The sequence below is a fragment of the Cibotium barometz genome, chromosome 59 (genome assembly GCF_041138505.1).
Source record: "Cibotium barometz isolate CiBa-2024 chromosome 59, ASM4113850v1, whole genome shotgun sequence".
NCBI lineage: Eukaryota > Viridiplantae > Streptophyta > Polypodiopsida > Cyatheales > Cibotiaceae > Cibotium > Cibotium barometz.
This window is the reverse complement of record NC_141104.1, coordinates 20,296,698-20,309,396: the sequence shown is the minus strand read 5'-3', so window position 1 is coordinate 20,309,396 and position 12,699 is coordinate 20,296,698. Positions and strand designations below refer to the sequence as shown.

The 12,699-nt window shown below is 47.1% G+C and overlaps 1 protein-coding gene across 5 annotated transcripts in view; it reads left to right on the top strand.

The window, feature by feature from the left end:
- LOC147605578 (uncharacterized) overlaps positions 1-12,699 on the top strand; it is a 105,758-nt gene that overhangs the window by 55,081 nt on the left and 37,978 nt on the right. The gene's annotated exons all lie outside the window — the stretch shown is intronic.

Below are 12,699 nucleotides of genomic sequence, written 5' to 3'. Positions count from 1 at the left end.
CCTGTAGGCACTGCCTAGAATCCAAGGATCATTACACCCGAGATTGCCCCAACCAACGGGCATCCACCTCAACCGACTTTACATTCCAAACAGTTCTGGCCACCCACTTGGTTTCAGTAGGAATTCCACCGTCCGCTTGCTCTGCTGCACACAGACCTTCCTTCCACACCCTTGATGTATCCATCACACCCACACCAATGATTCAGGTGGATTCATCATCAGCCATAGTGGCCGCCAGTGCACAAAAGAGGGCCATGCAAGAAGAAACAATCAATCCAAGGGATGAGGCCAATGATACCAATCTTCCACTTCCCTGCACAGTCATAGACTAGTCCTTGCAAGCCTTCAAGGATCTCCACAACCATCCCTTTGTATTGGACAAACCACCTACCTCTCCCTCCTCACAATCCAAACCAATCCTTCTCCATGGAAGATCTACTCAGATGGCGGTGAACGTCTTTGATCTTCTCTTGGTTAGCTGTAGTGTCCTACAATGCCTCAGTGCACTCTTGGAGCAGCTTGACTGTAAGCCACCAAATTCTAGTGGTGGGCAGTTCCACAATGGTGGGTTCCCACTTCCTACAGGTGCATGCATTGGGGGTTGCATGGCTATTAGCCGCACCAACCCTTCCCTTACTGACTTCCGGAGCCCTCACTTCTCTGAATTGTTGATGGTGGCTCATATCAGAATTCACACTCCGTGCAGTGGGTCTCTAGGTAACGAGACCAGTCAACTTCTGTGTCCGAATTGCCGACCAATGGGAGGTGCCCTAGTGGAAGGTGTCACTGTAGTAATCCAGGGAATCCCATTCTTGATTGACTTTGTGCTGATCCGGCTCCGTAAAGTCAGGGGGGCTTACTCATTACTCATTGGTCAGTCGTGGCTTAGGAGTACAAGAGTACTACATGATTGGGGTTCTGACCGTTTGTGGATTCCCCAAGAGCATGGACCACAGGATCTGAAATTAGAAGATATCCACTTTGGCTGCTCCTTGGAAATCACTAGTAGTTACAAGGACTCCCACTTCGTCAATGAAGTCATCACCACCTTGTTAAACAATCCTAAAATGGGATTGATCATGGTGATAGACATAGATTAAGCAACATAATTAAGGTGGATTAAACCACACTAAGAACTCCATAAGTGAGAGAGAGATTGCACACTCAACACAAGTTCTATTGCATTCCACAAATGAACCATACAATGATATAGGCTTTCTAGCCTTATCCCACTTTACATGTCATCATCCATGTGGCACTCCCTTTTCCACTTCTTTGGTCAACACTCACACACCGTACATGTGGCATTCTTATCTTACCACAATATCTTGCAGTTCTAGGGTGCTTTTCCACACACACACACAACACCACGATTACATCTCTCAACACTCCCTCTTAATCGAGGTGTTCCACAACTCACCCATCACCCATATGAATGTAGCATTGCGCAACTGCAATCACTACCTCTGAACACTCCCCCTCAATGATACATTGGAGTGTCCATCAACCAAACATGTGTGTGCGTGTCTACCATCTTAGACACCTAGTCCATTTTGAGCCAACTCGCTCACAGCGGAACCACTGAGTCCAATTTGAACGTAGAAGTTCGGGTGGGAACCAACCCATGCGCATGCACCTCACACGTGCATCGCTCATGCACACAACATGACAACCATTTTGAGCTTCTCGGTGAGCTCGGGTAGGGCAACCCTCATACTAATGGGTGAATACACATCTCGTTTTGCGCACGTAGGCTCAGGCATGGTTGCCCTCATAATCATGGGTGAAAAGAAAGAAATACAATCCATTTTTGAGGCTCTTCGTGGCCTGGGCAAGGAACCCTCATACAAATACAATAAAAAGAAACATACAACATGGCTCCCGAGATCACCATGTCTCTCAATAGGGCTACATCCATCCTTTCGTGCCTCTAAAATTTGAACTCATGTGGCTCATCGAAGTGTGGATTGAATGACCACTTTACACTCCTTGTATCTCGCTGTGAGGACACCGCTTTGTGACCCCACTTGATCACCAAAAAACCATTCATGTGTTGTAGATCTCTTCCATATGAACTTGCCTTTACCTAAGGCTCTTTTACACCATACACATTTATTTGAGATACCCACATCCAATATCGTCAAATGTTATCCACACAAGCAAGATTATCTTCTTAAAATTGCTCGCACCTGCGCTGGAGGCAAGGGCCTGTGTTACTGAGCCGAGGATATCATTTTACGGGCTGGTCGACTTCCTAATGCTGCCAGTGGTCCCTAACGGTGGCTGCCGAATGAAGCTCTTCTTCTTTCTCATTATTATGAAGGAGCCTTTTGATGCTAAAGAGCACACTACACTGTTGTTTCTTGCTCTGCTGCAATCAAGGTCATAGCCTTTTTTTGTGCTTATAGTTGTCAAATGGTTGTCGTTTCCTTTGGCTTCTTTACGATCCCTTGGGTGTACAGAGCTCCCCTCTCTGCACCCAGTCTCTGGTGGGACTTCTTACTAGGGCACCATGCTTTGCTTTGACCTATTCGGTGAAGGAGGCTACGCTGCTCTTCTTACGGTTCCTTGCTACTATTGCTGGCGATTTTGATAGAGCTTGTGCTCGTCGTCTCTGAGACATATCACACAACCTGCGGAGGCTACTTTAGATGCCGTTGCGGTCAGTTATTTTTATTCTTCTCCAGTTGTTGAATTGTGTATTTTCACCATCGTGCTCCACTTGTTGAGTTGGGTCTTATCACTCGATGGTGAAGACATACTACGTCTCGAGCACACAGTTGTGTTGCCAATTGTCTCCATGTTGATGTGAAACAGAGCTGCCACAGCTGCTACGTCTCGAGCACACAGTTGTGTTGCCAGTTGTCTCCATGTTGATGTGAAACAGAGCTGCCACACAGCTGCTTTTTGTTGGCTTCCTTAGCATGTTAAGATCCCGATGTCCATGCTTCAGGTCTGCGTAGAGGTTGTGCCACTTGCCATTGACTTTCCTTTGAGAGTCTTTGTTAACTCTCCATTTCCTCACAATTTGGTTGTCTTAACTTTGCTGCTATTCTTCTTCACTCTTCTGTTGCTCACCACTTTCTTGTGCTTCTAGTGCTCACTTTCAAACGATTGCTTCTTCAAAGTCCTCCATTTAGGACTCGAGCTCCATGAGCTCCTAAGGCTTCTCAAAGCCTTTCATTTTTCTGCAAACTTCTTGATCTTCTCCTTATTTGAGAGTCAAGCTCCAATAGCCTTTGTGTCAAGGCTCTTAAGGCCACTATGGCCTTCACCATTACTAATTAGAGTCTCCACTCTCTTTTTACAAGCTTGCTGTCCAAGCTTCCAATGCACACCCATTTGTGCACCAAAATGTGCTCTCTTTCACATGAAAGCACCGAAATATATGCTCAACCACCTTGAGCATATTCCATCAAATTTCTTGCAGCAATAGTGCCTCCCATTGAAGCACTCTCCATATGCCTAACCAAGATGAGCACCAAAACAGCATTTGCAAAAGCAATAAATTGAAATGGAACTTGCAACCATACCACATCTTGAGACACCATTGTTCCCTTGGCAGCTTCCTTGTTGACAATAATATAGACTCCAAAGGTCTTCATACTTGCTGAAAATCTTTATTTCAGCTTCTTTGATGAGCAGGCTCTCCATGTTGCAGAACTCCCATTTACAACTCTCTTGGGCAGCTTCTATGCAACCTCCTTGTTGCAAATCTCCTCTCAAACTTGAGAATGGCATCTCCAAATCTCTCTCAAATTCTCACAAATGCAAATCCAAATGATAATATGAGTATGTGTACATAAATTTTATTTTTTTCATAATAAACTGAAAATAATGCTTAATCAAAGAACTCATAACCAAGAAAAACTATATATAGATATTCACCATGACCAAGAGCCCACCCAAGCTCTGATACCATGTTAAACAATCCTAAAATGGGATTGATCATGGTGATAGACATAGATTAAGTAACATAATTAAGGTGGATTAAACCACACTAAGAACTCCATAAGTGAGAGGGAGATTGTATACTCAACACAAGTTCTATTGCATTCTACAAATGAACCATACAATGATATAGGCTTTTTAGCCTTATCCCACTTTACATGTCATCATCCATGTGGCACTCCCTTTTCCACTTCTTTGGTCAACACTCACATACCATACACGTGGCATTCTTATCTTACCACAATATCTTGCAGTTCTAGGGTGCTTTTCCACACATACACACAACACACACACGTGGCATTCTTATCTTACCACAATATCTTGCAGTTCTAGGGTGCTTTTCCACACATACACACAACACCACGATTACATCTCTCATCACACCTTACTCAACAAATACAAAAGCTTTTATTGAAAATCATGTGCCTGTTACTATCGAGCAAATGGACAGCCTAAAAGCATCAACAAAGTGCTTTGCCACTTACTTGGAAAGATGTGCCATCAACACCTTAGTCACTGGTCCGACACACTCCTAGGCACATTGTGGGCTTACCACATTGAAAGTCACAACAAGGCACATCCCATTTCAATTGGCTCACGGCCTGGAAGCAGTCTTTACCTTTAATTTAACAATGGGTCACAGCCTACAGGGCCCCACCATGGCCATCTTTCACACTCACTCCCCTCTATGTGCCTCCATCACACTCGCCCGCCTCTAGTTGCCCGCCATCACACTCACCTCTTTAGTTTTTTGGCAAAGTTTTCATGCTCGGTCCCAGGTGCCCACACCATACTTGCCTCTTCAGTTTTTTTAGGCAACAATTATTTCGTGCTCACCTCCCAGGTGCCTCCATCAAACTCGACGCTTTCAGTTTTTTTTTGGCAACAATTATTTCATGCTCGCCTCCCAGGTGTCCACCATCACACTCGACCCTTTCAGTTTTTTGGCACGGCACAATTTACATGCTCGCCCCATACCTTCTGTCTGTATAAGGGGTATCTTGTCCGTGTCCATGGTGTTCATATGTGAAGGCAGGATAGTGTGTGAGTTTATCCCATTTGCAAAATGGGTGTGAAGTGCCTAGTGAGTCGTATAAAAGGCACATGTACTTGGACCTTGGGACAATTGCATCATTTAGTTCTGTTGGCTTCGTGTTTCATAGCAGTCTATGCTTACTCTTCAGTTTAATTAGCTTGGGTATTTAGTTCTGCCACAGTTGTAGCTAAATATTTTGGCATGCCCGGCGGTTGGGGGGAATTCCATCTCCCCCCTGAAGCCCATGTCTTTCTGAGCAAAGTGTTTTTCTCCCTATCGCTTCCTCCAGAAGCCCAGCTTCTACTTCGTTTTGGTGTTCTCCCTTTTCTTCACTCTTTTGTACCGTTCGCCTCCTCTTGGCCCATGACGCTGCCTTCTCGACATTTTCCCTTGCTTACTCGCTCATCCCTTGCTTGCTTACCCTACTCACTAATCACTTCCTCCTACTTGCCCCCCAAACCCTGCTATAACCGCTGCCTGCTGAGACTTGCACACTAGACCGGCCAACCCCTGCCTCTCAGATCTCAACTTTGACATCCCTTGTAGTGGTTACCGGTTGCCGTGATGGCAGGGTGAAGTCGGGTAGCAACACCCGGATAGCAATGCCATCTGCCATCACCTCACCGCGCCAGCCATTGACTCACCGTCCTTCCATCACAGGGCTCAATGCCTTCCAACCTACTCAGCTCACCTTCACAACGGTCACCCTCCGTAGGCCTAACAATTGCCATTCTGGTCAATGTTTTGCTCAGCGCCACATCTTACTTGCCATCTTTAACACTTGCTATTTACACTTCCACTCTGGTCACCGTTTCAAACTCAGAATCCTTGTGTTAATATCCAGCGGCAAAAGACTGGTCGGAGCTTATTCCACTGTGGGGCTGCACCTGATCTGCGCATGTTCCCACACCTCAGTGCTACAAAGTGGTGGCACAGTGGTGTTACTCATTGGAACTCCAAGCACAGCTTTAGTGTTTTGCTGCTGCTGGATCACTTTTACCTGTGTGGAGATACACTCACTACTCCCTAAAAAGTTGTTGCTACCCCGGCTGCTGCTCTGTTGGATTTCCACCTTGGCTGGTGCACCTGCTAAGACCTTGCTACATGGCCAAGCTCATGAGATCTGCAGAGATGGTGCCCTGGGAAGCTGCCCTGCCACTCTTGGGTGTGCATATGTTACACTTGGGTAGCTTTTTCATTCATGTGGGTGTGCATATGTTACACTTGGGTAGCTTTTTCATTCATGTGTATCATGTTTTTCTGGTTGTATGGTTGGGTTTAATCCCAAAGTTAATCATCTATGTATGAGAAGATTTAGGAGCCATGTGTGTCATGGTGCATTAGGATAGGAGCCAAGGGGGCGGAGGGTTTGACCCGGCGCCTTGGTGCAGTAGGGGGCGACTGCAGTGATGCAAACCTGACACCACCTTCTCATGTTTTTATTGGATTTTTGTTGGTCATACACATTAATGGGAACTATATACTTGTTTTTATGCTTGTTCACCGGGACGGCGAACTCTTAACACCTGGGGCACCTGTAGAGGGGTATCTTGTCCATGTCCATGGTGTTCACATGTGAAGGCAGAATAGTGTGTGAGTTTATCCCACATGCAAAATGGGTGTGAAGTGCCTAATGAGCTGTATAAAAGGCACATGTACTTGGAACTTGGGATGATTGCAATACAACTTATTTTGTTCATTTAGTTCTGTTGGCTTCGTGTTTCATAGCAGTCCATGCTTACTCTTCATTTTAATTAGCTTGGGCATTTAGTTCTGCAACACTGTCATACTTGCCTATTCCTATCATGCTCCCCCCCCATGCCTTTCATCATACCCGCCTCCTCCCTTGGTCATGCATACTGTTTGCTTCTTTTTTTAGCCTGTTTTTTATAATCGCCTCCCTCTCCTACTTGCCTCCTCCTGCGCCTCCTACTCGCTTCCCACCTTCCATATCCTACTCGCGGTCTCGCCCCCCCTTTCCATCCCCTCCTCGGTCCTTCCCATCTCCTACTTGCCTTCCCTTCCATTTCTTCTTCGCCTCCCTTCCAATCACCTTCTCGCCTCCTTCCCCCTGCTCACCTCCTTCTGCCCCTCCACATCTGTAGGGCATCTTTGTACTGCCCAACAACAACAACATATAAAAACAAAAAACAAAATAAAAACCAAAAAATCTGAAACCTGTACCTTTTTTCTGCAGCCTCATATCACCTCTTTTTCCTTGAGGTCACTGTCTTTTTCAGCCTCCTTGCCACCGCGGTTGCATGCTCTTGCTCTTCCTTGTTCTCCCCCTTTTTCTAATTTTTTCCTCTACCACACTCCCTCATGGCAGATGGCCTCCCGAGTCCCCACTACTCCGGTCTCATACAAGCACTCCGTTGCCAGGTTTTTATGCCCTTGGGAGAGTGTGCCATCGACACAGTTGACCCCGTCCACCCAGCTGCTCCCTTCTGCAACCATGACCACACCTCCGACTGTGCGACAACGGTGTGCTCACCATCCTTGGTGAGGGAAAAAATAATACCGAGGAGGGTTGTATGGAGGAGTGAACCACCGACGTAGGCGGGGAAGTCATGGCGGTGGAAGAAGCTATTGGGACGGAATGAGGAATCCGGTGATGGAGTGCTTAAAGGCACCTGGAGTGGTGGGAAGGCCATCTGCCATGAGCCAAAGTGTGCAAAGCAGAGTAGATCCTGGCTAATCACGCAACGGGAAGATGTGAGGGGGAAGGGTTACTGAAGAGGATGCCCAAATTGGCAACTAAGGAGGTGGTGTACAAAAAACAAAACGGGCAGCCTTGGGTGGCAGGAGATGATGGAGAAGGCGGTGAGGGCGAGTCGGCTATATGGCCGGGCAAGGAGGAGAGGTGACGATGGCGAGGGTGCGAGTAGGATATGCAAGGGGTGATAAGGCCAAGGGGAGGTCAAGTAGGAGACGGCCAAGAGGCAACGAGGAGACTGCCAAAGTGGGGTTTGTGTATGATGAGGTGGGGGGATGAGTAGCAGACACGGATGAGATGGCTTTGGGGAGGGAGACAAGTAGGAGAAGGGAAGGAAGGTGAGTAGGAGGAGGGAAGGGAGGCATGGATGGGATGGTGGTTGGGGGGAGTAGGAGGAGGAGGAGGAGGGAAAGGAGGCAAGCAAGAGAAGGGGAGTTGGAGATGGTGGGAAAGGGGGCAAGTAGGAGGAGGGGGAGGGAGGCGAGTAGGAGATGGAGCGAAAGGGGGCGAGTTAGAGGAGGAGGGGAGAGAGGCGAGTAGGAGAGGGCCGTGGGGGGGCGAGCAGGAGAAGGTGGGAAGGGGGCTGAGTTGGAGGGCTGTGGGGGGCGAGCAGGAGGCAAGGGGGCGAGTAGGAGGAGGGGAGGGAGGTGACTAGGAGAAATCGATGGGGTAGGGGCAAGTAGGAAAAGTGGATGGGGCTGAGTAAGAAAAAGTGCCCCAGAAGAAAAAGAAGGGGGGTGAGTATGGGATGGGGGGGCGAGCATGAAGGCGGTGGCGAAAAGTGGACATCATTTTTTTATTTTTTATTTTTTGCTGTTAAAAGAAAGTTGGAGAGATTGCGAAGGGGACAAGCATGACGGCGGCGGCGAAAAGTGGACAACAATTTTTTATTTCATTTTACTTTTTGCTTTTTTAAAGAAAGTTGGAGAGGCAGCAAAGGGGACGAGCATGAGGAAGGGGGGGCGAGGAGAAATTGGAGAAGAGGGGATGGTACAGAATCATGGAGAGGTTCCTGGAATGATCAGACTGGTCATGGACTGGTCGGGTTCCTTGCTTGAGGGGTATGGTGTGAACACCAGGCGAATATATCATTGTAAGATTGGAAGAAAGCGGCGGCTTGATCAAGCAGGGCTGGGTTATCCCAGAACCAGGAGGCTAACAAGATGGGCCGGGGGTCCTCTGTAGCGCCGATGTTGAATTCCTTTACTGGGTCTTGGCAGGAGGGAAGGAAGAGAGGTTCCCATGTCTCAGCTGCCTTGGCGAGGAGAGTGAGATCATGGGCCGGCTGTTGGTAAATTGGAAGAGTTCCATGCTGTTCTACTCTCCAAGACTTAGGAAGCTCCCCTAAGGGAATGATAGGCTCTTCCAAGAGCACCTGTGCAGATTCTTGGTGCTGGGGCGTTGACGAGGGGTGGTCGGGCCCGTGGTTGGGTGCTTTCATGTCTTACTTGTTGGGAGAGGTTTGACAACCCTTCGTCCTCTCTGGCAGCCCATGAGTGGCTCTCCTAGACCTACTGCGTCATAGTGCTTTGATTAAGAGTTGGTGGAGTCTCTTGATACCTCTATGATGTACTTTTCAGACCCAAAAATACTATCGCGTCGTAAGTGTGAAATAAACATGTTCATATGGTGCAATTTTGTCCCATTCATTGGTGCATGTCCTGGGCGCTGATTGGCTCTCAAATAAATCTCAATAAACATGTTTATATGGTGCCTTGGGCACTAGTGAGCTGGTCATATGCTGATCTGGCAGCACTTTTCAGACACAAAAATACTATCATAAATGTTAATAAACATGTTCATATGGTGTCATTATATGTCCCATTCATTGGTGTATGTCCTGGACACTAATTGGTTTTCAAATGTGCCCCAAAATCTTTTAATTCTGCCCCTAAGTCTGCTCTTAAATCGGCTGCAGGAACTTAAAAAGGGAAAGCTTTTCGATGGATTGGAGGCATCAATCCACTCCCACTTACTTGGATCCCACTGAAGATATTTAATAGGACTACCACCATACAACCACAAACACCAAGAGCCATGTGTCACTATGTAAGGAGAAGGATCAATGAACCAATGCTTCCTTGAACGACCAACAATCCTCATTGGACTAAACCTTGTATCTGGGATGATCCCCTCCATGCTACATCTCCTCAATCTCCATCAAGGCATGATAGAATAGATGATGTAATTTGTAACTTCTTGGGCCAGGAGAGCAATGACTTGCAGAGGTATGCCTATCCTAGAAAAAACTCCCAGCCATCTTGGATGATTATCTCCATGAAAGGTCTAGAAAACCACTCATGCGGTTTAGCTGCATCAATCTGATCAATACGTATGCGAGAGCCCCTGGGATCTGAATGAAGAGTGCCATGTGAATCTTGTAGCTGCATGGCACTATCTCTGGCAAGAGATGGGCCGCGAGTAGCAAAGAAGTGTTTGTTGCATCTGCCACCCATTTGGGTCCAAAAGGATTCCTGGGCATGGTAGTGGTACTCTACACGTTGCTCAAAAGAGTGATGAAGTACATAAAGAGTCTGCAACCCAGTGAGCATGAGGATGTTTCTTGTGCTCTCTCTAAAAGGCAGTCAGTCTACGTCTAATAGCCCTTTCTAAATCCGAGGCCTCTTGCCTCTTAGAAAGGGCACACGTGTGATAAAAGTTGCTAATATCATAGAGAGCAAAGGCTAGGCTTTGCGAGGCCTGCGAGAAATAATGAGATCTCCAAATATCAAGCATCTGACGTGATAGCTCTACGTCTGAGAACAAATGATCCGGGATGCGTACATGAGGTGCTGATCCATGGTGACTCGGATCTTTAATGCATAAAACCATTGGGCAATGATCCGGTTTGGAAGTGCCTGTAGCAATAAAAGTATAGCCCCCTCTGTCAAGCACCCAATCATCCACATAAAATCGGTCTTACTGCGCATAAATACATCCTGCATCCCTTCTCCTGTTAGACCATGAATAAAGAAGAGTGGATGGTCTCTTCGGAATGTTTTCCTCATTCCAACAATCTCTGCCACCATGAATGGAGAGTATAAACCGACGCTCTCTCAAGAGGATGCACCAAGCCCTCATGTCCACCTCTTTTATCCATTGGCATCTCAACCATGTTAAAATCCCCACCAATAATTCAATGGTCAGCATGAGGCATCAACGTAATGAGCGATTTCCAGACAATCCTCTCACCTCTATGGTTAGGAGCATAGAGGTTAAGAATACCAATGCGTGTAACACCTTGCATATGAAGGATCCATTGCGCTCTCGCAGGTAAAACGACACCGTGTCCAATGATGCAAGCCAAAACCACAATTGAAACAGAAATACAAACACCACCTTTGGTACCTATGGTTGGAGACCAAAAGGTGTGTCCCGAGAGAAGCTTGCCTGATCTCCCACAGCTAGCATCCAGTTTATGCTCTTGCAAGAGCAATACATCCATAGGTCCACCTGTCTGCACTGTGAAGCTGAGTTTTGACAATCTGTTTCCGCCGACGTGGATAAAGACCCCAAGACCCTGAATGTTCCATGAGACAATTCTCATAAGGACTCAGAGTAGGAATGACCAGATCTCACGGTCGACGAAGGACCCCCTTTAGAGACGGAGGTACGTCTCGCATAGGAAAGGGAGGGAAAATGTAAAGATGAAAACATTATATCTCGTTCCCACTCCAGGGAAAAGCCAGGGATGGTCCTCAAAACTGGAGAGGTACTACAACAATGCAACTGCGCAACATCATATTCGAGGGGTGCAATCATCCAGTAATTGTATTGCAAGATCCTGCTACGAGGGATCCAAATCCTGTGTCTGCAGAGCCTCATCCTCCAAAGAAGGATGCACATCCTATGAGGCAAGATTCGGGGGTGTGGGTAAAGGGGTAAGTACAGGGGGTCCGATGTTAAACAATCCTAAAATGGGATTGATCATGGTGATAGACAATGATTAAGCAACATAATTAAGGTGGATTAAACCACACTAAAAACTCCATGAGAGAGAGAGAGAGATTGCACACTCAACAATAGCTCTATTCTATTCTATTGCATATCTCCAAGTGAACCATACAATGATATAGGCTTTCTAGCCTTATCCCACTTTACACATCATCATTTATGTGGCAACTCCTTTTCCACTCTTTTGGTCAACACTCACACACCATTCAATATTACATGTGGCATTCCTATCTTACCACAATATCTTGCACCTTTAGGGTGCTTTCCCACATACACACAACACCGCGATTACATCTCTCAACACCCCCTCTTAATCGAGGTGTTCCACCCATCACCCATCACCCATATCAATGTAGCATTGCACAAACGCAATCGCTACCTCTCAACATCCGAGGGCGCCTACCATCTCTAACCACAATCCAACCCTATGTGGTCTGCTAGGGCACAAGGGCAACTGGAGTCTGGGAAGCTAGCTACAGGAGGCATCTGCTAGGTAAGACCACGCCGCCTCCTAGCGTGGCCTCTCAATCTTGGACAATCTCTAGCAAACTGGCCCTGTCGTCGACGACGAATCCGACACTGGTCAGGTCTACCTACAATCTCCATCCTCTGGTGGAAATGAGAGCCGTCGGGTCTCTGAAGCATGATATGATAATCAGTAATCGATGCATTAGGAACAAGCACAAAAACGCGGGGTACACCATCATAAGTGGTTGTAACAGTTGTGGAAGCTAAGACGGGAGAGCTTGGAAGGGCCGGTATCTCTAAAACTTGGCCAAAGGATGCCCCTACTGAAGCTAAGAGCTCCCAATAAGACCGAGGAGGAGCACGGAACCACAATGAGACCAGGGTAACCTATTTATCCTCCACCGCTGGTTCAAAGCCCACCTGGTATTGAAAGAAGAAGACCTTCCTAGGGCCAAGAGGAAAGGGGCTGCCAGCCAACACCTGAGAAGTAGCTTCTGGAGAAAGAAAGTCCACCTGGAAGAAGCCTCGACCAAGCAGACGTGTATCTTGGAAGTGCACAATCAGCTCCGAAGGG